At 43.4% G+C, this 24,572-nt stretch overlaps 1 protein-coding gene and 1 pseudogene across 1 annotated transcript in view; one reads left to right on the top strand and one right to left on the bottom strand.

Annotated features, from left to right (window-relative positions):
- The window catches only part of LOC132239709 (ribonuclease 4-like), a 195,621-nt gene that overhangs the window by 138,512 nt on the left and 32,537 nt on the right, over positions 1-24,572 (bottom strand). The window lies entirely within an intron of this gene.
- Positions 866-1,373, top strand: LOC132239647 (ribonuclease pancreatic-like; annotated as a pseudogene).

Here is a 24,572-nt window from a genome sequence, read left to right as displayed (position 1 = left end):
GAGGCAGAATGGGCAAGGCTAAACCCTAAGCTTGGGCTAGGGCTGCAAATGTAGCTGGGGGCAGAGCTGGGATGGGAGTGAGCATTCTGGCTGCAGAGAACACATGGGGCTGGAGAAGGAGCAGTCCCAGGTCGGGGAGGCAAGCATCTCTCTTGGAATACAATGGCATCTCTTTATGATGCCAGTTCCAGGCACTGGGTTGAGTTTCCCTAGTGTTGTAGGACAACGGAGCTCTCTCCGCCATGACCCTGTATGTCATGACAGTAACCACGATACAATTTGGCTCATGGTTTATACAGAAAGATCTTCTATTGACCCACTAGAACACTGAGTATAAATGTATTTTAGCCCTAGCTAGTTTGGCTCGGTGGATAGAGTGTCCGCCTGCAGACTGAAGGTTCCTGGGTTCAATTCCAATCAAGGGCACGTGCCAGGGTTGTGGGCTCAGGTTGTGGACTTGATCCCCAGTAGTGGGTGGGCAGGAGGCAGCTGGTCAATGATTCTTTCTCATCGTTGATCTTTCTACCACTCTCTCTCCCCTCTTCCCTGAAATCAATAAAAATATTTTTTAAAAGTATTTTAGATTAAAAAAACCTTTAATATTCAAAAACAGGACCCCTGGGATTTTAGATCACTCTGGAGGTCACCACCCAGAGGGGAAGACCCACCTCTCTGTCACTAGTAGGGGTCAAATGCTTTTGGAGGCGAGTACATGTGAGTGTCGCATCACTTGGAAAATCTTGCAGGAAGAAGGGTGTCTTTCAGGCTGACCCGAAGAGAGACTGTAAGCCAGGGAGACCACAGGTGGCACCTGGGGTTCTCTTCTAAAGTGATGCTTTTCCTCCTCTCTCCCTTCAGTGACTAGGCTCCTCCAGGGGACTGAGGCCACCATGACTCAGGAGAAGTCCCTCATCCTGTTCCCACTGCTAGTCCTGGTGCTGTTAGTGCTGGGGTGGGTCCAGCCTTCCCTGGGCAAGGAATCACGGGCCATGAAGTTCCAGCGGCAACACATGGACCCAGACGGCCCCAGCAACAACTCCAACTACTGCAACCAAATGATGAGGCGCCAGCATATGACAGAGGGATGGTGCAAGTGAGTGAACACCTTCGTGCACGAGCCTCTCGTAGATGTCCAGGCCATTTGCCTCCAGGGAAACATCACCTGCAAGAATGGGCAGCCCAACTGCCACAAGAGCAGCTCCAGCATGAACATCACAGACTGTCGTGTGACGAGCGGCTCCAAGTACCCCAACTGTGCCTACCAAACCAGCCAGAAAGAGAGGCACATTATCATGGCCTGTGAGGGAAACCCGTACGTGCCCGTCCACTTTGATGCTTCAGTAGAGGTCTCTACCTGAGACCAGAGCAGTGAGATGCCCCACGAGTCATCTGTCTCTCCCTCATCCTTGCTACCACTGAGGGAAATGACTCAAGGTAGGGCTGCTATGCAACACAGAAGTGTTTCCCTGGCCTGAGACTTGTGCCTGCGTGGTTTGGGGGGTGAGAAGTGGGTTGTGAAGTGGGTCCCATGTGAACCACTTTACTGCTTCTTTCAATAGAACTCAGTTACAACTACCTGACTTCCTGAAGCTGTCTCCATTCAGGTTACTGTTAATATGATTGCTTTCCTGCCAGAAGGTGAGAACTGTAAATCTGGTTAACTTTGGTGAGCAGCAAGTAGAATCATGAAATGCCCCCTCTTCTATCTTGGCTTTTAGACATAATTCCTTTTTTACATAATTCTTTTTCAAGTAGATTCCTTGATGCCAAACATAAAATTTTAAGTGTGGAAGAAAGACTATTCCATGATATGATTCCTGTCCCATGAACTGGACCTGGGCCAGAACAGAGATTGCTTCCCATAAATCCCCCTTAGAGACTGTCAGATCATAATTGATGTCCTTTCTGAAATAAATCAGGATCCCTCCCCCTACTCCAGTGACTTGCTCCTTCCTGGAACAGGCCATTGTCCTGATCTGGTCAAGCATGTAAAGTAATTTCTGTACCTGGTAGCATTCATGTATTATTATCCCTGATTATCCCCCTACCCATTTTAGCCTAAGTAAATTCATTGGCACCTGCCAGGTGTCCTGGAGATCTACTCTGTCTCACAGCCACCCACGACGGGCCTTGTATGTAAGTTTCCCTTAGTGAATTCTATTAATTATCAGACTGGAGTGACCAGCCACTTTCATTGGTCTTTCCTTGCCCTCCCCTTAGGGAAGTAGGTTTTCAGTCCCGGGACCTTTCCCTGGGTCTGCATGTACTAACAAGTGTGTGCTGGTTAGATAAAACGGTGCTGCAGAGGACACTGTCCTGATGGGTGAACATAGAGAAGGAGAAGGCCAAACACTAAAGTCTCTGACCCAGAAGGAAGGACAGTGTGACATCAGGAAGGCCCTGCCCAGTCTCAGGGTGGGGAGAAGGAGGAGGAGTGATAAATTTTTTCTTTTCTTTTCTTTTCTTTTCTTTTCTTTTCTTTTCTTTTCTTTTCTTTTCTTTTCTTTTCTTTTCTTTTCTTTTCTTTTCTTTTCTTTTCTTTTCTTTTCTTTTCTTTTCTCTTCTCTTCTCTTCTCTTCTCTTCTTTTCTTTTCTTTTCTCTTCTCTTCTTTTCTTTCTATCTTTCTTTCTGTCTGTCTGTCTTTCTATTTTCTTATCTGAGTGAGCCGCTAAATCAGAAAAATAGCCAACTCTTACTTGGAAAATTGGAACCTTCCATTTAGGAGCTAGAAGGGAGGTAAACTAATTAGATTTCAACTTGTGAACAAAGTTTAATTGGAAGTGCCTATTTGGACTGCTGTAGAAGAACTTCTAAGCCATAATGTAGTTGAACAGTAGCCTCTGCGGAAGGCAGGAGAGAAGTAAGGATATACATGCCTCCCCTGGTCTATTGTAACCCCTGCTTTCTACAGAGGAACAAGGTGAATTTCAAAAAGTTTAAGTGGCTTTCGCAAGGCGGCCGCTAATTTGTGGCACAGCTGGGAGTAGACCCTAGGTTTCCTTGCTTCCCAGTCATCCTTTCTACCACCAGAGTCAACTCAAGAAAAAAATTCCGAGTCTTCCTGCTTCACTACATGCTGTGGACTTGTGGCTCTTCCTGAGCTAGTGGCTCTCACAAATTCCCAGGGCACTTGGCCTGTGAGTCTGTTTAGTTCTTGGCAAAGCTTCCTTACATTTCTTGAACAGACTAGACTCAGCTTCTGTCATCAGTTAGTCATTTTATTTGTCCCTTTGTTTACAGCTGTATCTGACTCTAGACAAGGTTATAGGGAGAGAGAGGCCCTAATTCCAACCTGTTTCACCACTCTGTCAATGTCCTTATATACTTCATTTATAAATGTTGGAAATGGCTATTTTTCTCCTGTAAACTAAATTCTTAGCCCTAGGAGCTTCTACATAAGGAGGAAGCCTGCAGGTGAGAGTGGTCAGATATACCTGCATTTCTGCAGTAATGGGAGTCTCACTCCTTACCAGCAATGAGGATGCAGGAGGGGGGGAAAAAGGAAACTTTAAGTTTTTAGATTTTTTTTTCTGGAGACAGAATTTTTCTTATCTCACCCTTCTTCCCAAGCCTGAAGCTCCTCAGTTTTCCTCTTTCTTAGTGGAACTTCTAAGAATGCTAACTTGGTGTTTTGTTGCATTTGTAACTGCATATCACCACCTCTGTTTTATGGGTCTTTGTGCTTCCTGGGTGTTAACTGGAAGATAAAAAGCAAAAATGAGATGACAAAAAAAATGAGAAGCAATACGCATTTATTTAAGATCCAAAAGAATTGCAATTTGGGAGAACAAATTCAGGTAGAAACCCAAATAGTGTTCTTCCTTTATAGGGACTCAGGGTGTTATGGGGAAAGGGAGGAAGATGACATAAGTTGTATTAAAGAAGATTTATTGGTACTAGATGAGGTAGTGTTACATTTTTTACTTCATGGGTTGTCTTGAGATTCACCTGAAATTGTATTTGATTTGTTGGTTAGAAATTTGGTCATTCTCAAAGTCTAATTTCATCAGTCTTTACAAATAGGATAGTCTTGGCCTTCTTGGAATTATGGTGATTTGTACCAGCTTATAAGATAAAGAAAAATAAGACGTGCAGAGCAGTTCCTCTGAAATGGCTGCTTAGGCTCTATTTTAATATGGCTCCACTCATGTTATCTTTCACCTGGGCCATGAGACCGCTCAGACCTCCATCTCTGGAATAAAGTCATAAGTGACAAGAGATGGTCCAGGTTGAGACTTGCACAGCCAGGAGCCAATGGGAAGAAAAGTGGTCTAAAGAGGTGAAGACTGGGAGAAGAAAGATGGGGTTCTGTCCTGGAGGGGTCCAGTTCAGTCAAGAAGAGAAATAGCCATCAGGAGACAAATCAGAGGTCTCTGTTCTGTGGGGAGCCTATTGCTACCCCACAAAAAAAGGAGTACTAGTTCCTCCTGATGTTAATGTCAGAAATACACCTCAGTCCTTGAGTTCAGCTAAAAAAGAATTCAGAGCCAAAGAACTGAAATGCAAGCAAAAGTTTATTTAGAAAGTCACAAGGGTAGAAGTGCCGGGAGCCGGTCCATCCTTGCTGTTTCAAGGGACCTGGAATATATGGCATACTGTTCTTAATATGTTTGCTCACCTTCTTGGCACTATGTGTTTTAATCAAGGTCTCTGAGAAAGGTGGTTTACCCAGGTAGGGATTTTCCCCTGAAGTTAGGGAGGGAATAAAACCTGTTAACTAAGTGCCAGGCGGGTAATTAATCACTTTAACTACGAACAATCATGCTTAAGCTACATAATCTTTACTCCCTGGAATGGAGATAAGAAACGCCCTAACCTTTGTAATAGAGATTGATAGGATTGAATCAACTGGTATAAATACAGATGTAACAAGACAGAAAGAGACAGAACTTAGAAGAGAACCAAGAAGACAGAACCTACACAGAACCTACAGACAGAAGAACTTCACTGGAGAGAACATGGCAAAAGATCCTGGACTGAATCTGACTACAGAAATTGCCAAGAGAACCTGACTAGAACCTGGTGACTGAACCTGGCTGGAGAACCTGGACAGAACCTGGCTGGAGAACCTAGCGAGGGAACATGGCCACAGAACCTGGCTGGAGATCCGAAGCAGAACCTCTCTGGAGATCCAGACCAGAACTTGGCTGGAGATCCTGGCTGGAGATCCTGGCTAGGCTGCTGATCAACTGAACACTGTCTCCGTGTCCTTCCTTCTTCGCCGACTCCGTCTACGCCTTTGGGAACCCCTGGACCCGCTGGGGTTGGACCCCGGCATAGAAGAAATGAGGCAAATGTGCTGCATGACTTAAGAAACAAATTATAGTGGCAAAAGAAGGGCCCTTGGAACTTAGGAGAAAGAAAGGTAAAGATAATGCACCTGAGGGAAGATGGGGGAAGGCACCATTATGCTCCAGAGAGAGTGTGCCTGGGGACAAAAGTGGGTGTGGAGAGTTGTGGATGTACTCAAGAGAGGAAGAACACCTGCTGGGTTCTTCATCTTAAGGGTTTTTATTTGTTTTCTAAAGGTGGGGATTTTAGGGGAGGTCTCATGGGAGGAACTCAGTAGCATATTCATCAGCTTTCCAATTGTGTAGTTTCAGGGTCATGGTCTCTACTGATTGACTGGTGCTAGGGTAGGAGATCCTGATGTCAGCCATGTTGTTGCTTCATCTGGTTTTGCTGCTTTTCTGGGCCTGAAGTTGAAACTCAACTGAGGTCTAGATGTTATCTCTAGTTTGACCAAAATCTCTCTCTGGTCAACAGATCCCAGTCTTTGTTCCTAAGATTATTAGATGCGGGTCAAAACCTCATTGTTCTGGGGGCTTAATGCTTAAGGCAATTGTCATGGAAAGGCTTATATGGGAGTTGTATGATTCTATTCTCTGGCCCCTTTGTTCCTCTTCTAAAGGGGGTCTAAATTGCATGATTAATGATATAAAAGTTCAAAGGGTCTAAACTGCACGACTAGTGACATGCTAGGGAGGAAAGGTCACCTTGGGGGTAAGGTCCAAGCCTATAATACTTGTTTTCTCTAGTTTTGTCCCTTGTTAGGCACCCAGGAATTTCCACTCTGGCCTTTGGTTCCTGCTCTGCTCATGCCTATCTAGATGCCTACCCTATTACCAGAAGATTAACCCAGGCAAATTAACATTAAAATGGAAGTACTAATGTGGGTATCTGCTTACAGGCTGAAATAATCATATCCAATGAAGAATAATGTTAATTTTCATAATATTGTTTAAACCAAACAACCTTCAAAAATTCTACATTCTCAGTACACAGATAGACACATATTAGTGTCTCAGCTCTTTCTTACCCCTGCAGCTTTTAGTGTATCTGATATAGTAGGCAGTGAGACAGATATGACCAGAGTAGAAACTACAGGCCAGGTAGAGAAGGTTACCAGGATAGAAAGTGCTAGGTGCCTAGCAATGGGGGAAACTTAGTAAACAAGTATTTTATGGTGGGACTTCACCCCCAAGGTGACCTTTCCTCCCCTGGCATGTCATTGGTCATGCAGTTTACACATCCTGACCTTTCATAGTGCTGGTCAAGCAGTTCAGATTCTCCTCTGAACTTACACCCCTTGGAATGTTGCTAGTCATGAGGGAGACAGAACAAGGAGGCCAGAGAATAGCATCATACAACTTCCATATGACCCTTGTATGACCATCCCCTTAAGCATTAAGCCCCCAGAACAATGAGGTTCTGACCCGAATCTAATAATCTTAGGAACAAAGCCTTGGATCTGTTGACCAAGGAGAGAGTTTTGATCAAACTAGAGAAAACATCTAGGCCTCAATTGTGTTTCAGCTCCAGGCCCAGAAAAGCAGCAAAACCAGATGAAGCAATGACATCCTGGCTTTGGGACCAGATGCAATGACTAATGATCTCCCACCCTGGTACCAACCAATCAGTAGAGATCACCACCTTGAAAGGACACACTTGGAAAGCTGATGAATATTCTGCTGAAATCCTCCCCTGAGACCTCTTCAAAAATCCACGCCTTTGGAAATACATGAAAGCCATCAAGATGAAGAAGGACCAGGTCTCTCTCTCTCTCTCTCTCTCTCTCTCTTGCCGGGAGCCGGTCCATCCTTGCTGTTTCAAGGGACCTGGCATATTTGGCATACGGTTCTTAATATGTTTGCTCACCTTCTTGGCGCTGTGTTTTAACCAAGGTCACCTCTCCGAGAAAGGTTGAATCCCCAGGTAGGGATTTTCCCCTGAAGTTAGGGAGGGAATAAAACCCCTCAACTAAGTGCCAGGAGGGTAATTAATCCCTTTAACTACGAACAATCATGCTTAAACTACATAATCTTTTCTCCCTGGAATGGAGATAAGAAACGCCCTAACCTTTGTAATAGAGATTGATAGGATTGAATCAACTGGTATAAATACAGTTGTAACAAGACAGAAACAGACAGAACTCAGAACACAGAACTGAGAACACAGGGCTTGGAAGACAGGACCAAGAGAGACAGAGCCTAGGCACAGAACCTACACAGAACGTTCTCTAGAGACAGAAGAACTTCGCTGGCGAGAGCATGCCGGAGGATCCTGGAGAGGGACTGGCCTCGGAGCCTAGAGACAGAGCCTAGCGGGAGAACATGGCAAGGGATCCTGGACTGAACCTGACTACAGAGATTGGCAGGAGAACCTGACTGGAACCTGGACACTGAACCTGACTGGAGAGCCTGGACAGAACCTGGCTGGAGAACCTAGCGAGGGAACATGGCTACAGAACCTCGCTGGAGATCCGAAGCAGAGCCTCTCTGGAGATCAAGACCAGAACTTGGCTGGAGATCCTGGCTAGGCTGCTGATCAACTGAACGCTGTCTCCGTGTCATTCCTTCTTCGCCGACTCCGTCCACACCTTTGGGGACCCCTGGACCCGCTGGGGCTGGACCCCGGCATCTGGCGCCCGAACAGGGACCCCTAGGTAAGCGCCCCGCACTCGGGACGGATCAGACTCCACCGTAGGAAGAGGGTGGATAGTCTTCGCCGACTCCGTCCACACCTTTGGGAACCCCTGGAACAGGGTTCCCTTAGGTAAGCCCCCCCATTGAGAACCCCACACTCGGGACGGATAGGACTCCACCGTAGGAAGAGGGTGGATAGTCTTCGCCGACTCCGTCCACACCTTTGGGAATCCCTGGAATAGGATTCCCTTAGGTAAGCCCCCCCCCCTTGAAAACCCCCACACTCGGGACGGATAGGACTCCACCAGGGTGCTACAGACCCCCCTATAGAGGATAAATAGGGTAAGAAGGTGGATAGTACAGAACTTAGATTGAGAAGATGTGCCATACTGAGTCCAAAGAAAGAAGACTCTGTATTGATCTTTAGATTAAGAAGATGTGCCATACTGAGTCTAAAGAAAAAAGACTCCGTATTGATCTTTTAACATATATGCTTGTTAGCAGAGGAATTAAGGTTACTCCCAGTCAGACAGAACATTTTATACAAGAAATACGTCCATGCTTTTCTGAGGAAGGAAAGGTGCCGGAAAGGTAAATGTAGAGGCATGGGAGAAGGTAGGCCCAAGGAGCCTTATCCTTAACCCCACTGCAGCCTTTCCACCCCGGGAAAGTGCAGGATTGGCAAGCTCTCCCTGGGGTGATAGATCAGGACTCAGGTAATAGCAGAAAGCGCCAATCCTACTCTTAAAATGGATACAAGAGAGCGTTTCAGGTTTTTCTTTTTAATGCTTGCTTTTAAAAAATAAAAAAGGGGGAATTTGCCGGGAGCCGGTCCATCCTTGCTGTTTCAAGGGACCTGGCATATTTGGCATACGGTTCTTAATATGTTTGCTCACCTTCTTGGCGCTGTGTTTTAACCAAGGTCACCTCTCCGAGAAAGGTTGAATCCCCAGGTAGGGATTTTCCCCTGAAGTTAGGGAGGGAATAAAACCCCTCAACTAAGTGCCAGGAGGGTAATTAATCCCTTTAACTACGAACAATCATGCTTAAACTACATAATCTTTTCTCCCTGGAATGGAGATAAGAAACGCCCTAACCTTTGTAATAGAGATTGATAGGATTGAATCAACTGGTATAAATACAGTTGTAACAAGACAGAAACACACAGAATTCAGAACACAGAATCGAGAACACAGGGCTTGGAAGACAGGACCAAGAGAGACAGAGCCTAGGCACAGAACCTACACAGAACGTTCTCTAGAGACAGAAGAACTTCGCTGGCGAGAGCATGCCGGAGGATCCTGGAGAGGGACTGGCCTCGGAGCCTAGAGACAGAGCCTAGCGGGAGAACATGGCAAGGGATCCTGGACTGAACCTGACTACAGAGATTGGCAGGAGAACCTGACTGGAACCTGGACACTGAACCTGACTGGAGAGCCTGGACAGAACCTGGCTGGAGAACCTAGCGAGGGAACATGGCTACAGAACCTCGCTGGAGATCTGAAGCAGAACCTCTCTGGGATCCTAACCAGAACTTCGCTAGAGATCCTGACCAGACCCTGACCAGAGAACCCGGCTATGATGATCAACTGAACTCAGTCTTCGTGTCATTCCTTCTTCGCCGACTCCGTCCACGCCTTTGGGGACCCCTGGACCTGCTGGGGTTGGACCCCGGCATCTGGTGCCCGAACAGGGACCCCTAGGTAAGCGCCCTGCACTTGGGATGGATCGGACTCCACCATAGGAAGAGGGTGGATAGTCTTCGCCGACTCCGTCCACACCTTTGGGAACCCCTGGAACAGGATTCCCTTAGGTAAGCCCCCCCATTGAGAACCCCACACTCGGGACGGATAGGACTCCACCGTAGGAAGAGGGTGGATAGTCTTCGCCGACTCCGTCCACACCTTTGGGAATCCCTGGAACAGGATTCCCTTAGGTAAGCCCCCCCCCCCTCTTGAAAACCCCCACACTCGGGACGGATAGGACTCCACCAGGGTGCTGCAAACCCCCCTATAGAGGATAAGTAGGGTAAGAAGGTGGATAGTACAGAACTTAGATTGAGAAGATGTGCCATACTGAGTCCAAAGAAAGAAGACTCTGTATTGATCTTTAGATTAAGAAGATGTGCCATACTGAGTCTAAAGAAAAAAGACTCCGTATTGATCTTTTAACATATATGCTTGTTAGCAGAGGAATTAAGGTTACTCCCAGTCAGACAGAACATTTTATACAAGAAATACGTCCATGCTTTTCTGAGGAAGGAAAGGTGCCGGAAAGGTAAATGTAGAGGCATGGGAGAAGGTAGGCCCAAGGAGCCTTATCCTTAACCCCACTGCAGCCTTTCCACCCCGGGAAAGTGCAGGATTGGCAAGCTCTCCCTGGGGTGATAGATCAGGACTCAGGTAATAGCAGAAAGCGCCAATCCTACTCTTAAAATGGATACAAGAGAGCGTTTCAGGTTTTTCTTTTTAATGCTTGCTTTTAAAAAATAAAAAAGGGGGAATTTGCCGGGAGCCGGTCCATCCTTGCTGTTTCAAGGGACCTGGCATATTTGGCATACGGTTCTTAATATGTTTGCTCACCTTCTTGGCGCTGTGTTTTAACCAAGGTCACCTCTCCGAGAAAGGTTGAATCCCCAGGTAGGGATTTTCCCCTGAAGTTAGGGAGGGAATAAAACCCCTCAACTAAGTGCCAGGAGGGTAATTAATCCCTTTAACTACGAACAATCATGCTTAAACTACATAATCTTTTCTCCCTGGAATGGAGATAAGAAACGCCCTAACCTTTGTAATAGAGATTGATAGGATTGAATCAACTGGTATAAATACAGTTGTAACAAGACAGAAACAGACAGAACTCAGAACACAGAACTGAGAACACAGGGCTTGGAAGACAGGACCAAGAGAGACAGAGCCTAGGCACAGAACCTACACAGAACGTTCTCTAGAGACAGAAGAACTTCGCTGGCGAGAGCATGCCGGAGGATCCTGGAGAGGGACTGGCCTCGGAGCCTAGAGACAGAGCCTAGCGGGAGAACATGGCAAGGGATCCTGGACTGAACCTGACTACAGAGATTGGCAGGAGAACCTGACTGGAACCTGGACACTGAACCTGACTGGAGAGCCTGGACAGAACCTGGCTGGAGAACCTAGCGAGGGAACATGGCTACAGAACCTCGCTGGAGATCTGAAGCAGAACCTCTCTGGGATCCTAACCAGAACTTCGCTAGAGATCCTGACCAGACCCTGACCAGAGAACCCGGCTATGATGATCAACTGAACTCAGTCTTCGTGTCATTCCTTCTTCGCCGACTCCGTCCACGCCTTTGGGGACCCCTGGACCTGCTGGGGTTGGACCCCGGCACTCTCTCTCTCTCTCTCTCTCTCTCTCTCTTGCCCACACCTTTCCATATCCCCTTCTTCCCTCAGGTGCACTCTCTCCCTAGAGCATTCCCAAGCCTTTTCTTCCCCCTTTCTTCCATCAGGTGCATTGTCTTTGATTTCTTTCTCCTAAGCTCCAAAGGCCCTTGTTTGCCTCTGTAACTTGCTTCCTGAGTCCATGCAGTCTAGCTGGCTCACTTCTTCCATGGCTCATTTATTTTACCCTGTGACTTTCTAAATAAACTTTTGCTTGTACTACAGTCCCTTGGCTCTGAATTTTTTTTTCTTAGCAAAACTCAAGGACCAAGGTGTAACATCTGGTGTCGTTCACTATTTATATATCCACAAAATTATACAGTTTTCTGCTCTTCTGGTCTGCTGATTCTCTCCTGCCTCTCTATGTGGTAAATTAGTTCTTCATTTCCAGTGGCCAATAGTCCCTCAGTCCAGTATTAAATCCACAATTAAAATGAGTCCTTCAATTAACAGTAAGTGATCATCATATCAGGTTCCTTCTTTCCCAGAGCTGCCTCATCAGTATTTGCATGTTGACCTTTCTCTCTGTGAAATGAAGGCCTGCTCCCAATCCCCGCACTTGCCTCCTTAGTCTGAGTCAGATCTCACAGAGCAAGTGGGATCACTAGGGGTTCTGAATCTATTCAGGCATGCCATAAAGCTCTTTAATTTTATTTTGGAAATTGATCGTGAATGTGGGACAGCTCTCCATATGTATAACCCATGATTTATGATGCTGGTCCTACCTAGAAGGTATGTTACCAGTACAACGTTTGTGTGCCCAATGTTTCAAAAATAAGGCCAATATTTAAAACTTTTGTTTGAAGTAAGTGAAAGATTCATTGATCAAGAAGATTCAACCCTAACAGGTTTGGCTCAGTGGATAGAGCCTAGGCCTGTGGGCTGAAGGGTCCCAGGTTTGATTCCGGTCAAGGGCATGTACCTTGGTTGCAATGTGTCTGAGGCAGCTGATCGATGTTTCTCTTTCATGGATGTTTCTAACTCTCTATCCCTCTCCCTTACTTTCTGTAAAAAAAAAAAAAAAAAAAAAAAAAAAAAAAAAAAAAAATCAATAAAATATATTTAAAAAAATAATATATTTATATTAAAAAAAAAGTCCAGTTCAAGAAGATAGGGTGGTGGAGGGTTGTTGAGGAGTGCCTTATATCTTCTCTGAATCCATGTTAAGAGAACCCAGAATTCAGGTGTCTATGTCAAGGAAAGAGAGGAATGGCAGTTGGGTTAGGGTCTTAGACAGTTAGGCATGACCGGGATCCAAGGAAGAGGAAGAACTTTCTAAATCCTTTTGTTCCCATCAGTCCCCTGACCCCATCTGAACTGAGTCTGGTCTGGAGACTCCTGTAAATCTTTGATAAACTGTCATTACTTTGTATATATTTCCTTACCTCCTTGGAAAAGTCTCCTTCTGACAAGTGGCTGCTCTTATGAAAACTCAAACCTTAAGCAGAATTCCTCCAGTTAATTAATACATCTATAGTGGGAGATATTAGCCTGAAGGCCATGGAAAAAATGCAGATTAGAATTAAGATATCAGAGAGAGCAAGCATTTCACTGTTTCAGGTACAAAATGAAAGTGTATCTCTTGAAGACTAGACAATGGCATACCTGGCAGCATATCAGCACTGTTTCCTAGGAGCAACTTCCTGGGGGACAAATCCCAGAAGGTCTGCAATTCATCCAGTGAATTCACATGTACTTTGGGTTTCTTTGTGGTTTGCAGTAAGTGTAGGTCAAAAGGTGTTTTCTCACCACCCCCCCTCCATGCTTATCTTCTTTCTCATTCCTTTAAGGTCTTCTTAATTAACAATTACCAACAAATAAGGCATCATTCATCTGAATGGTCATAGTCCCACTGTCACATACCTTAAACACCAGGTTCTTGAGTCTCCATGTCATAGAAATAAGCACTGAACTCTGTATAAGATCAGGCATATTTATTTTTTGCAGACAGCTTGTACACAAGGGAGGGACCAGTAAAGAGAAGTTGAGCTATCTAAGGTGTTCTTGTGGATGGCTTATATAGGGGCCTTGGTGTAGATGTAGGACTTTGGAATGAGGAAGAGATCAGTTATCCATGATCGATAGTCACTTGGCAGTAGTTGATCCTGGGGAACCACAAGAAGTTTTCCATGGTCAGTGGGCCACTTGGAGGGCATGTGAAATAATGTTTGCACAAATATTCTAGTTACTGATGCAGGTTGCTGGTCCAAGGACCTGAGGGTCCGAGACCCACTATGGGTTCTCGACTTCACACAGGAAAGAATTCAAACACAAGCCAGCACAGAGTTTAAAGTGAAAGTGAGTTTACTGGTGAAGCCATGAGACAGAATGAGTACTCCACAGACAGAACAGCCCTCTTTACAAGAATTGCTTCCTGTATTAAGGTTCATTTAATCAGGGGTTGGATATTCAATAAGAGAGGAAATATTCAGGATCATCTGGGGAAAGGGTGGAGATTTCTCAGAGGAGCTCTGTCAGACATTTTGTGTTCTTTTATGGGCTTTCCATGACTGATTAGGGCAGCTCAGGGTGTGTTGTTTAGTATGCTAATGTATTAGGATGATTGCATTATGAAGGTAGGGATTACTGTTAGGTGAAACTAATCATCATGTTGTGATACCCCTGTCATAATCTGTTTATTAGGTAACAGAAAAGGAGTAAAAGGAAGACAAGATAATATACGCATGACCTTTATACAGCCTTGCTAGATAGCTGTAATTTAACATTCTCCAAATTTGTTTTCCACAGATCAATGAGTAAGGGACTGGGCAAAGGCATTTTGGACACATGCCAGTAAGGTCTGAGTGATGTAGGAAGGTGTTTATCTGTCAGTCACACCAGGGAACAAGTTAGTGACCAGAACAGGAGGGCCCACTGCAAATTTGAGAAACCTGAATATTTAAACTCCTGGACAAAGGAGCCCTCTCTCTTGGTCCTTGGCCCTTGGCCCTCTAGCTTTCTTTTTTTTTTTAAAGAATTTTTGTGAGTTTATTTAGGCCAAATTGTCCATAATTGACAGGAAGCAGGATCTCAACATATTGGGATAATGCTCCACAGAATTGTGGTCTTTCTCCTATTTTATAACTCACCATCAAAGACAGAGACATAAGTTGGTTAAACGAAATCCATTGGTGATAGATTAGGGAAGCACGAGAAAGCAACCTTTAACCTCTTAACCTCTGGAATGGATACAAAATAAAATGATAGACACATGCTTCTTTTACATAGATGGATATAGGATAGTTAACAGATTAACACGATAACAAAAATAAGAAAATTTGTAGTCTGCACCCAGGTGCCATTTGTTGTACCCTGAGGGATCCAGAAAAGGGAAGTTACAAGTTGCCCTGATATTCCACAGGTATGTTACCTTAGATGCAAAAAGACAACAGGCTCAGTAAAAACAGAAGTTGATCTTTGTCAGGGAAGATACTAGCCTAGAACATGACTACCCACTATGAACTTTCTATTTTTATTTTTTTAATATTTTTAAATTGATTTCAGAGAGGAAGAGAAACATAAATAATGAGAATCATTGATTGGCTGCTTCCCTTTTTAATTGTTTTTATAAACTGCTTTTTAAAGTTCTTAATTTCAGACCATCCTTTAGGTAACTTTAGGTCTCAAGTTTGCAAGGCAACCAGGCAGGACTTCCCTGAGTTAGTCAGGTTAGCATGTGGTCCCTTTTCATCCAGTCTGCAGACTGGCATACCTGAAATGGGGAGCCACAGTTCTGAATTCTGATTCTCTATTAATACTTGCCTTTTCTCCTTAAAAATACTGTGAATGCCACACAATTCCTGGCTAAGAAAATTTTTGTTTTAAGAGATCTTTGCAGAGCACAGGGAGAGGAAGACAAGGCTATTAAATATGTGAAAGCTCTGAACTAAAATTTCTATTTGGGAATGAGGTAAGAGGACTGACATTTAAGTGCAAAAAAGGGGACACTGGGCAGATCAGAGCACTGGGGAGGGCGGCGTGTGATTTAAGGAGCATGGTGTGAGCTGGGGTGCCAGGCGCAACCCAGTACAAGATACAAACCTGTAAAGAAAAGGTGGTAACTCAGTCTTCACGCATTTCTGCCCACTCAGTTGGAGAACCAGGTAACAACACACCGACTCATTGCTTTCATAAGTAGCGCGACAGGGAGCCCCAAAGACCCCATTCAAGCCATTCAAACAGAGCCAGTCTAGATTTGCGGGTTTCCACCCAGTCTGATTGCTGCCATCTACTCTTGCCCCGCGTCTCAAATTCGTCCAAACTAAAATCTGGACGATCGGCGATAAGATCGGCGATACAGCAGGTTATCTCCAGCTTTGAGCTCTTTTCTCTTACATCTCTAATAAAAGTCCTTCCAATCCCTTAGTTTCCAGGACACATAGACTATCGAGCAAATGGCAGCGGGACCCCTCTGGCTTTCGTGGGACTCCTGTTGCATGAGGTGCATTCTCCTGCATTCCTCCCCGTGGCCCATGGCCATGTTGTCTCTACACAATGGATTAATAGACTGAATCTTCTTGATCCTGAACTGTGCCTGGCTGCATCATGGAACAGAGGCTCTGAACACTGGCCCTGCTTTTGGGTCTGCTGGAGCCCCAACTACACCTCTTTCAGGACTGTGTTAAGGGGCATGGGACTTTGCAACCTGAGAAACATAATTCCAATAAAAATAACTCATCCTTCTGTGAGAGTCTTAGAAAATTCATTTTCTGAAGCTATAGCAAGAGCCACCCCATCCCCCTAGATTCACGAAAATCTGGCCCACTAATTCCTCCCAGAACAGTTGGAATAAGCTATTCTCTGCTGGTTTTAAGCCATAAATCTGGTGGAAGGTGGTCTTACTATCTTCTTGACAGTTCCTGTAGGGTTCATCAATTAAAGTTGTTTTGCCACAAATACTATCTTATTATCATTTAATTGATAAAACATCTATTTTGTAGAACATGACATTAAAAAAAGGATGTATAGTTTTTGTACATTCTTTCTTTTTGTTACAGATCCAAGGTTGTTCTTGATGCTTCAAAAGAAAAGCCAATATTCAAGACATCAGAGTTTGGAGCAAGGAAAGATTTATTGATCAAGAAGGCCTATCTCCAAAACTTATTCTCAAATCCATCTTAAAAGAGTGTGAAATCCAGGTGGCTTCTAATGTCAAGGGAAGGGAGGAAGGGTGACACAAGGGGTGGGTGCTGGTCTTAGACAGGTAGGCATTTAAAAGGATTCTAGGAAGAGTGTGAAATTTCTCAATCCCTTCGTTCCTGGTCCCTCCGTTGACCCACTGATCTGAGTCTAGTTATGGATACTCCTGTGAATCTCTGAAAAACAGTCATTACTTTGTGCATATTTCCTCACCTCTGCTGACAAAGGGGCTGCTTAAGCCTCAAGCAGAATTCCTGTAATTAATTGAGATATCTATAGCAGAAGCTATTGGCCTGCAGACCATCAGAGAGAACAAGCATTTAATTCTGTAACTCTGTAAGGATGTGGTTAGGTTAATTTCAACTATGGAAGTTTACTAAGCAAGGAGTCATAGTCAGGCCTCTTAGTGGGAGTCCTTTCAGTCAAGATGGTGCCTAGATGTTTCCTCTATACTGTCTCATCTCTAGGCATGTTTTACAAGTGAGTGTGGTGACTGCCCTTTAAAGCTCACTACTTCTATGGGTCATTCTCTAGTTTCTTCTTGTTATATATCTGGGCAAAGTGATTCTGAAGGCCAATTTCCTTCCTTTTCTGCATTCCCTGACTGTATGGCTAGGTAGATTATTGTTCAATATTCTTATTGTGGTGATTGTTTTTATGAGTGTTTATATATGTGGATGAAAGGGGCCACATGCTAACCTGACAAGCTCAGGGAAGGCCTGCATGGCGGTCTTGCAAACTCAGAGACCTAAAGTTACTACAAAGAATGGTCTGTAACTAAACTTTAACTAAAAGCAGTTATGGTGGGTAGTTACATCCTAGGCCAGTATCTTCCCTGCAAGGTAAACCTTGAAATGTCTGAGGAACTTGTAACTTCCCTTTTTATGAACCCCTTGTGGCACAGCCTAATGTGCCTGGGCACCAGGACAGATACCACAAATTCCTTCATTGTTATCATGTTAATTGTTCTTACACCCACCTAAATATGTGTCTATAATTTTACCTTTTATCCAATCTCAGGGGTTTCCCCCGCTTTGCTTTCTCCCGCCTCTCTAGTCTATCACCAATGAATTTCATGTAACGCACTTATGTTCCTTCCGTTGATTACAATCTATAATAATAAAAGCATAATATGCAAATCGACCGAAGGATTGAACAGCAGAACAACCATCAGGACAACCTTCTTGATGACCATGCTATGACACCCACTGACGCCAGGCCAGCCAAGGCAGGTGCCATACAATTGGTCAGGGGCCTGGCCATCACCCTATGATTGCCCTGCAGAGGGAGGCCCAGGCCATTGGCCGGTGGGACAATCCATCAATTAGGGAGCTCCATGATTGCCCCAAAGAGGGAGGTCCAGGCCACCGATGGAAGGGCTGTGGCTGATGGGCGGGGCCTTCTGCTGTATGGCACAATCAATTGCCCCTGCAGAGGGAGGCCCAAGCTACCCTACCGTGGTGCTGCGGTAGGTAGCCTGGGCCTCCCTCTACAGGGCCAATCCATTGCAGAGACCTGGCCAGGTGGGCAAAGCCTACCTCTTTGGGGTGATCCATTGAGGAGCCTTGGTCAGGTGGGTGGGGTCTACCTTTTGGGGGCAGTTGATCGCGGGGATCCCATACTGTGAGAGGGCACAGGCCAAGCTGAGGGGACCACCCCCCAAGTGCACGCATTTCATGCACCAGGCCTCTATCCAAATATATAAAAGGCTAAGTGACTAACCAACTGTATGTCAGTCCAACCGCCCAACCAACTGGCTGGTACATATGACATGCACTGGTAATTTAAAAATAAACATTGACTTGTGCATGTGCAATACATATAAAGCTCTCTCTGGCGCCAATCACACACACGTGTATTGATCTATCATTGTCAATTGTGAACTTGGTTGACACTTCTATTATAGAGAAAAGGCGAATAGCGATATTAAAATAGTTCTTCTAATGAATTTCTTTTCGATGTGCATGAATCTGTGCACCAGGCCACTAGTGTATAAATATAGATGTAACCCACCATTCTCCAGAGCATTATCTCAATTTATTGAGGTTCTGTTTCCCAGCATATGTTGACAATTTGGCTCAAATAAACTTACAAAAATTCTTAACAGGTTTGAATGTTTTTATGTTGACATATATGTCAAAACTCATCAGATTGCTCAATTTAAATATGTATGTTTTAAAATATGCAACTATACTCAATACACCTATTTGTAAAATGTGCTTTCGATACCACTATCCCATCCCCTCCTCCACCAAGGAAAAAACATTTTCCTCTATGCCAGTTGTTCTAAACCTTGGCTACACATTAGAATCGCCTGGGAATCTTTTTTAAATTTTAATTTCTGGGCCTCATCCTCTGAAAATTCTGTTTCTTTGTTATGGGGTGGGGCCACAACCTTAGTAGCAAAGAAACAGAATTCCTGGAGGATGAGGCCCAGAAATCAGGATTTTAAAAAGATTCCCAGGTGATTCTAATGTGCAGCCAATGTTGAGAACCACTGCTCTATGCATATCTAGACTTTTCATAATTGCCCAGAATGCAAGACTAGGCTTGATAATAAATAAGAGGAAATCAAGAGAAAAAAAAAATTACTTTAAGGAACTTATTAAACACCCTTGGTTACCACACCAGTTTTTTGTAAAGGCAAACTAGCTCAATCCCTTGGGGACAGAGGGATCCATGACTGCAGACTATAGGGAAAACCCTGAGCCTCTCCACTTCCCTCCTTCCAGATGATTTTAGCTGGCTCCTCACTCAGGCTCCTTGCCTGCCACACCAGAATCCAGAGTTGTCATCCTTCAACTCTCAGTCTGAAAACAGTGCAGGAAAGGCTGTGGCACTGCCCACCTGCCACAAAGCACACTGGCTCCAGGCCAGCCCCAGGGCTCTGACTGCTCTCTGATCCTTTTAGAGGAGTGTTAGGCAATGTTTGCAACATTAATATTTAACACAAATCTGCCGAAGGACTGCTGTCACAAGTCATTGTCTCAGGGTAAAAGACAGGAAGTTGGGAGCTGGCTAGAAAGTGTGCTATTTGAGAATGTCTTGTTTTGGAGGAATAAAATAACTCTCCTCAAAGTTTATAATCATTCAAGGGGACATGGAACTAACTTTATGATGTACCAGGAATTTTATTAAGCCCATTTTATATCTATATTTGTTTATTTAGGTCTTAAAACTGCCCTGACAATGAACACTAATCACTCTTTATTGAAAATTACAGTTTTCTTGTTTGTCTTTTGCATTAAACGGAAAGCTATTAGAGAACAGAAACCAAGCCTTTTTACCCTTGTATGGCTGGTGATTTGCAGGGTGCCAGACCAAGGAGAGTTTAGCAGATTTAATTAATCAAATATCCTGTAGTTAATGAGGCAACTGATCATCTGCGAAGCTAAGTAACTTGCACAGATAGTAAATGTCTCATGATATGGCAAAGGTGTAATGGCCATTAAAATGAAAAAGTATCATTAGACTACTATCAAAGGATGATGCAGGTAACTCCATAGAATAGAACAGAATTTATTGAAGGGCAATTAACTTACAGATACAGAGAGTCAGAGCAGATGGAGGACCCAGGAGTTTTACACAAATTATTCTCCACTAACAGGTCCCTGTTATAGCACTTTCTTAATAGAATTCAGGTACTAATGATTGACAAGACAAAGGGACAAAGAACGTAGTATTCACCAGGGCCCATACTTCCTGGTGATGGATGGTTGTTTCTAATTGATACCATCACCAGCTTGATATTTATCTTGGTGTTTATGCCATTCCAGCTTTTACTAATAAAGGGATCAAACTCTTGCTACCTTGAAGATACCTTGCCAGGAGCCAAGATCAACAGTAATTAATATAAATGTGAGAACTCCAGTCAGAAGGCTGAATGGGGCTTTTGATATTCACAGGGCTAAATATCTGCATTTTATTACCTGCTGCTGAGTCAATGGCCTAAAGCAAACTCCCCCAACCTGATAATCTTACTGTTTAGTAAACATCATCTTTGATATGTCTGTTTGCATTCCTAAAAGGCAATTCCGAAAAGGCAATCCACAGTTGCACATCACTCGAGGGGACCCAGATTGGAGAGGGTGCAGGCTGGGCTGAAGGACTCCCCTACCCCAGTACACAAATTTCGTGCACTGGACCTCTAGTATAACAGAATTGCAAAACTTTTTTTTTTTTTTTATTGATATGACCATGTGGTTTTTTTCTTTCAATTTGTTTATGTGATGTATCACGTTTATTGATTTGCGGATATTGTACCATCCTTGCATTCCTGGGATAAATCCTACTTGGTCATGGTGTATGATCTTTCTGATGTACTGCTGGATCCGATTTGCTAAGATTTTGTTGAGGATTTTGGCATCTATGTTCATGAGGGATATTGGCCTGTAATTCTCTTTCATTGTGTTGTCTTGACCTGGTTTTGGTATTAGGGGGATGCTGGCTTCATAGAATGAGCTCGGAAGTGTTCCTTCCTCTTGAATTTTTTGTAGTAGTCTGAGGAGGATAGGTTTTAGTTCTTCCTTGAATGTTTGGTAAAACTCCCCTGTGAAGCCGTCTGGTCTTGGGCTTTTGTTTGATGGAAGCTTTTTAATGACTGTTTCAATTTCTTCCATAGTTATTGGCAGAATTGCAAAACTTTTAAATGAAAAATTTTAGAGAGCTCTCACATCTAGCCATTAAGAGACCCGTAATAAGATGAAAAGACAGAAATTAGAATAAAAATCAAAGTCCACTCAGACCCCTTCCTATTTTCTTCCAGAAATTTGTAGATATTATAAAAATGTGATCACTGAAAGCACAATTACTTAGCACTTTAGAAGAAAAATATTGCTACACTGAAATATTACTTGAGACTTTTGAATTAGCTATTTAGCTTTTTTTGGTGTCACATGTGCTAATTAGGTTAAATAACAAGATAATTTTTTTCAAATGTAGAAGAAAAAGTTAGAGACTTCCCAATAAGTTGGAAATTTTTAAAAGGTTATTGAGATGAAAAGATTATGAGAAGTGTAGTGAATAGATTTTAAAGGATTCAATGACTGATCAGAAACAACAAAATTGGAAGCAAATTTTTCAAAGACTAATAGGAATATTTTGAAAGTTTCAACGGGTCTTCTTGCTGGGAAATCAGAAATGTAAACACAGCTCACTAGGTCCTGAGGCTGAGGTAACCAAAGGATAAAACAAAAACAAAAACGGGCACTTTTAAAAACAAGTGGCATTTGACATGGTGCAATAAAGAGATCTTGTAACATAGAAACCCATAACTGAAACCCACATGTTCATGTTGACCAATGTCACCTCAATTAATTTAATAAAGATAAAAACTTGCCCTAACCAGTTTTGCTCAGTGGATAGAGCATTGGCCTGCGGACTGAAAGGTCCCAGGTTCGATTACGGTCAAAGTGCATATACCTTGGTTACGGGCACATTCCCAGTAGGAGGTGTGCAGGAGGCAGCTGATCGATGTTTCTCTCTCATCGATTCTAACTCTATATCCCTCTCCCTTCCTCTCTGTAAAAAATCAATAAAATATATTTTTAAAAAAAGATAAAAACTTAAAAACAAGTAGCTAAAGTCATTATGCCTGATACCACCCCCCCCCCCATCTCCAGGTTTCTTAAAATTATTGAGGGCAAATAAAAATCTTGTCTTCTCTGAAATTATTCATAACTAGATGCCCAATGCAAGAAATTCATGCTAAAGTAGACCTTGCTTTCCCCAGCTGCCAGCACCGGCTTCCCTCCAGCACCTAGGACCTGGGCTTCCCTCACAGCCCTGGCTTTGTCCTGAAGGTCTTCTGGTCTAATTAGCATATTACACTTTTATTATTATAGATTTTGTTTATGTGTATGATCTGTTGGTGGTAGCTGTGTTTACATATAGTGTATTTTCTGTCTCTGGATAATATTATTAGGTTGTAATAATTTATTGGCTTAAAGTTATCAAATACTTACCTAAATTAAGAAATAGAAGTGCCCTACTGGATTTTTCTCAGTGGATAGTGATAGGCCCATGGACTGAAGGTTCCGGATTCCATTCCAATCTAGGGCATGTACCTTGGTTGCAGGCTCGATTCCAGGTCCTGGTCTGGGCACCTGGGGGACGTAACCAATGGATGCGTTTCTCTCACATGGATGTTTCTCTCTCATTGTCTCTCCTTGGCCCTGCCACTATTTCTAAAAATCAATGGAAAAATATCCTTGGGAGAGGAATAACAACAACAAAAAATTAAAAATAAATTAAAAGAAAGAAATAGAGGCTATCCCAAGTATTTTTTAAAATCAAATAATTAAAAAAATATTTGATATTAAAGCTAGTTTAAGCTTAGTTTAATTAAATAGACATGTATTTTAGTTATTAATGTTTAATACGGTATTTTTATTTTACCTGGGCTTACAAAAATAAGTTTATATTTGTTATATGATTTGTCAAGAAAATAGCTTGGGTGATAATTAAATTTGATATCACATAGGATTGGTAAGAACTAACAAATAGATATAAATAAAATAAAAATATTTTAGTAATAATGTTTACATATATAAAAATAGTATTTTAGCTCTGGCTGGTGTGGCTCAGTGGGTTAGAGTGTTGTCCCATGCACCGAAGAGTCATGAGTTTGATTCCTGGTCAGGGCATATGCCCAGGTTTTGGGATCAATCCCTGTTTGGGGCATGTATGATAGGCAACCGATCAATGTTTCTCTCCCTCCCCCCTTCTCTCTCTAGTATCAATTTTAAAAAAATACCCTTATGTGAGGATTAATAGTAATAAAAATAACCCTGGCTGGTTTGGCTCAGTGGATAGAGTGCTGGCCCATGGACTGAAGGGTACTGGGTTCCATCCCAGTCAAGGGTATGTACCTCGGTTTCAGGCTCAATCCCTGGCCCTAGTTGGGGTGCATGCAGAAGGCAACTAATCTATCTGTCTCACTCACATTGATGTTTCTCTCTGTGTTTCTCTGTCTCCCTTCCACTCTCTAAAAACCAATGAAAAATTATCCTCAGGTGAGGATTAACAGTAGCAACCACAAAATTATAATAATAACCATAATACAGCCAATAAATAAAATTGTGTTCTAGATGTCTTAGGTAATTGTAAACTATAATGTTTTCTTGGCTAGATTGAATAATAGATGGTCATTGAATATCTAGATTATTTCTTGTTGAGCTGAAATACTGAAACATGGATTGTTAGGTTAATCTTAAATTTACCTACTTTTTGTTTCTTATTGAAGAGAAATTAAAAGATAAATTTGGATCTGTTTATGAATAGGTCTTATATTTTATTAAACAACTAGTGACACGGTGCACATTAAAAAAAAATAAATTAGAAAGTGGCTGTGGGGCGGGCCTGGCCAGCTGCACCTGGGGTGTCGCTGTGACTCAAAGGGCATCTGCAGAGTGAGCAGGGTCCCTCTGGCAGGTGGGGCCCCTTGGCCTGGCTTCCTGGAATTGGGCCGAAACTGGCTTTTCAACATCCCCCAAGGAGTCTTGGAGTATGAGAGAGCACTCTGCAAAGTTGCTGTTGTACAGGGTGTGGAACGCAAACACAAGTGTGCAGTAAACCAGATTCAGGGCTGACGGTGCCCCAGAAACAACATAACTCATGGCCGAAGGTGGAATCGCACAACCCAGTGAGGAATCGGGCTCCCTCCTCTCTGGTTTTGGGGTGTGTAACCTGAGAACTGCCGCTGCCAACTCACTGCAGCTCCTGCATTGAGAGTCTGCCCTGGTGATCAGTATGTGTCATAGTGACTGGTTGGACTGGCAGAGGGACACTTAGCATATTAATCATTTTTTAAAAAATATATATTTTATTGATTTTTTACAGAGAGGAAGGGAGAGAGATAAAGAGTTAGAAACATCGATGAGAGAGAAATATCAATCAGCTGCCTCCTTGACACCCCCTACTGGGGATGTGCCCGCAACCAAGGTACATGCCCTTGACCAGAATCGAACCTGGGACCCTTCAGTCCGCAGGCCGACACTCTATCCACTGAGCCAAACCGGTTTCAGCACATATTAGCCTTTTTTATATATAGACTAGAGGCCCGATGCATGAAAGGGTGGGGTCCGGTCGACC

The sequence above is a fragment of the Myotis daubentonii genome, chromosome 1 (assembly GCF_963259705.1).
Source record: "Myotis daubentonii chromosome 1, mMyoDau2.1, whole genome shotgun sequence".
Classification (NCBI taxonomy): Eukaryota; Metazoa; Chordata; class Mammalia; order Chiroptera; family Vespertilionidae; genus Myotis; species Myotis daubentonii.
Note: the sequence above shows the minus strand (reverse complement) of the source record. Positions and strands in the feature narration are given on the sequence as shown.